Here is a 3,716-nt window from a genome sequence, read left to right on the forward strand (position 1 = left end):
TGTATATTCTATTGGACTGGAAGTATAGTGGCCTTGCAAAATATAAATACTCAAGTAGAGCACAGGCACCTAACATATTAGAAAAAAGTATTAAAGTATTTTAGTAACTGTACTTAGTCACATTCCACTGCTGTTTAGGGCCCAGGCTCATTGATGAATAAATACTCTTATTATGTATAATCCCAGAATGAATAGAGTTATCGATCACATTCAAATAATGTACTCTGATTTTTATTATGTATTGCAGTCATATACTGGAAGTTATTGTATTCAACCACATAAAGTATAAAATCACAATAAATGTGCCTATGACGAGCAGTAGCACCTCCTTGCAATACTGGCGTAGCAACATATTTGTCCAGCAGATGGCACAATTGAGTAAGAATCATTGCACTGCACTACAAACAAACAGTCTTAATTTAGAGCAGTAGATTTATTTAACGTTGTAACTGAGGGTGTTTGGGGCTGGGAGGTTACTATGATGTAATCCACAACCCTGTCAGACAAAAATAAAGGGAGCTTGGCTGTTCATTCTGGGGAAGAATGAAAAAAAAAACGACAGAGTGGAATAAGGAGGGGCAGGAGAACTTGTAGTTCTCTTGTCTCTTTTTATTGAGACAGACACATTACAACCACATTAAACAGCATCAAAGCCTTTTGAAAATCTTACTTCAATACATGAAACTATTAACAATTTAAGTATTTTGACAAATTTACTTTACATCTTGCACATTAATATTCAGATATTCTTTTGCAAATACAGACTGCGGCGTGTAGGTGTATGTGTTTTTGTGTGTGTGTGTGTGTGTGTGTGTGTGTGTGTGTGTGTGTGTGTGTGTGTGTGTGTGTGTGTGTGTGTGTGTGTGTGTGTGTGTGTGTAGGGAGAGTTATAAGCATTCTGATGAATTTCTCCCAATTATGCACACAGGAACACTGACACTCTCAAACAACACACATCTCTCGGGATCTCAAGGCTCCACCGTCACGGGAACATTCCTGGGCAGGACAACAACCCCTCCTCCAAGAAATACTCATCATATTAGATAACGTCTAGTTGAGCCAAGAACAGCACAACAGGCGCATATTTCAACATATTAGGCAATATTTAGTTGAGCCAAACGGTGCACGCGGACACGCACATGCACACAAATCACACAAAAAGGTTTTAAAAGGCACAATAGACACCACAGCTGAAGCTCTTTCATTGAAAAGTGTACGATACCAGTCTTGATCTCATCTCTTTTTGTTTCTCGTATTTGAAGCAATATCTACTACTACACGGACAGCGTGAGTGGTACCATCAGGCCACTATTTCAGTTTAATCATATATTATGATTATACCATCAACTCACTTTTTTAAGATTGATTTGTGTTTTAACTGAATATAATTTGCCTTAGGCAGTTTACACTGGTATTTGCGTTTTGGTAGTCTGCGTTGTCTCAAACTGGATTCATTTCGGCCATTGGCCAATTTTTTTATTTCTTTTGGATCCTCTGTTTCATATAAATGTGCACATTCCACAGCTGAGGAAATCCAAAGCCAGAGGGGAGTAATCAAACAGTGGAAAATAATGACTGAAATGTAATACATCTCCCTGCCTGTTTTCACAAAATAACAACAAACAAGGGATTGGGGTAAATCCAAAAACAAAGGATATAAAAATAAGATAAAAAGATGAACTCCAAGCAGCATTTTTTAATGAGATGTTTACCTAGAATTATTCAAAACCACAATGAATTGTTTAGTTTATTTAAAAGGGTACCTAAACAAGGGTATCTGGCTTGTTACATTTTTTAATAAAGAAAAAAGTATCATGATGTAAAGCATTCCAATTTCATGGACACTAAAACTCAATTACATTATTTAACGTCTCCCAGTCCATTTTCTTTATCTCTTGTTTAGGAGCGGAAACTTTTACCAGCATGGAGAGGGTAAGAGGCAGGGTACACCTGGTTGCCAGTCTTTAACAGTCCTTATACTTGAGTGCCACAAGTACCTGGTAACAGTAGTTAAAAATATATTGAACCATGAGCTTAACACATGTGCAAGCTGCAGAAAGGGCCTGCAAAGCCTTTACTTTCTGTGCAGACTGGAACTAAAGTATACAATACTCTGATGGCTTTATTTTATAAACTTTATTGAGTCTATTTCAATCTTCTGTTTGATTTCTTGGACCGGGAACCATATAGTTCAAAACCAAAAATGTTTGTTCAACAATGTTAAAGAAGACAGCAAAATAATTGGCATGCAGCTGCTTTTTTAGCAGATATCTATGACAGACATGTCCGGGGACAGTTGATCTTAGCTAGCTCTGACAACACACCTTTGGAGCAATTCGTTCTTCTCCCTTCTGGGATGAGATACGGTCCCACCAGGATAAAAAACAATAGGTTTACATATTCCTTTGTTCAATAAATTCGCTTGATTTGCACTAAACCTTGACTTGACTGCACTACTCATTAACAGTTGATAGTTGTATTACAATTGTTCAACACTTTTAATGGGGAAATACATATTTTGTTTAATAAATCTACCACATCCTCTTGTATCTTGTGTTTGTGTGTTTGCCCTCAACTCGAAACCAAAGTTTCCCCTTGAGGGACAATAACAATGAATTAAATTGAACTACACACACTGACACATTAATTTAGGCCATGCTAGATTGGAAATTTAGAGGGGCCAATTTACATGACCTGCATGTCTTTGAGCAGAGGGTGGAAAACTTGAGCACCCAGAGGAAACCCGCTGTGCCACTTTATCATTGAACATGAAAAACAAATATCAAAAACAATGCATTGTGGCTGTGTTTGCAGATTTCTGTCCTGTGAGAAGTTTGTTTTGACAGGTTTGGCCAACAAAGCTGATCCAAACTGCACAGTTACTGCACCATGTTGAGTCTCAGTCACAAGGTGTCACTGTTGACCATTAAAGCATAATGCATCTCTCTCTTGCTATCCATGACACACCCATTTGTAAATGGTGTACTGTAGGACACAGCTATTTGGGAGATATGCTTTGTCATTTTTTTATTAACAGCAAGAGCCATAGAAATGTCCTAAGATATTTTTTCAGATCTTAAAAATCAACAAGCATCACGTTTTCACAATCTGGAGTATTCTTTCTGGCAGACGAAAGGATGCATTTTTGGGCCACCGTCTTTGTCCTTTCTGCAGTATGGCACTGCGCTTTGTCTGTGACACGGTACTCCATAGCCGAGGAGATGGAAAGGGGATCTGTTGTGGCTAATCTCGCTGCTGATTTGGGACTTGAGCTTGGAGGTTTGGCACAACGAGAGGTAAAACTTGATATTTTCCATAACAAAAAGTATCTAGATGTCAATAAAAAGACAGGGGAGTTGTACATCGTGGAAAAGATGGACAGGGAATCTCTTTGTCCGACGAAAACTACCTCCTGTTTTCTAAAGCTTGATGTAATCATAGAAAGCCCCTTGCGTATCTTCAACATTGAACTTGGAATAACGGACATTAATGATAACGCTCCACATTTCCGACGAGACAGAGTTGAGCTCGACGTTTCAGAATCGGCAACGCCAGGAGAGAGATTCTCCCTTCCTAATGGTGTGGATCCAGATGTTGGCATTAATACAATTAAAACATACAAACTCAGTAACAGTGAACATTTCACCATCGAAATTCAGACAGGCAGTGATGGAACTCAATATGTTGATTTGGTGTTGACCAAATCTTTAGACAGA

The sequence above is a fragment of the Anoplopoma fimbria genome, chromosome 4, assembly GCF_027596085.1.
Source record: "Anoplopoma fimbria isolate UVic2021 breed Golden Eagle Sablefish chromosome 4, Afim_UVic_2022, whole genome shotgun sequence".
NCBI classification, from domain to species: domain Eukaryota; kingdom Metazoa; phylum Chordata; class Actinopteri; order Perciformes; family Anoplopomatidae; genus Anoplopoma; species Anoplopoma fimbria.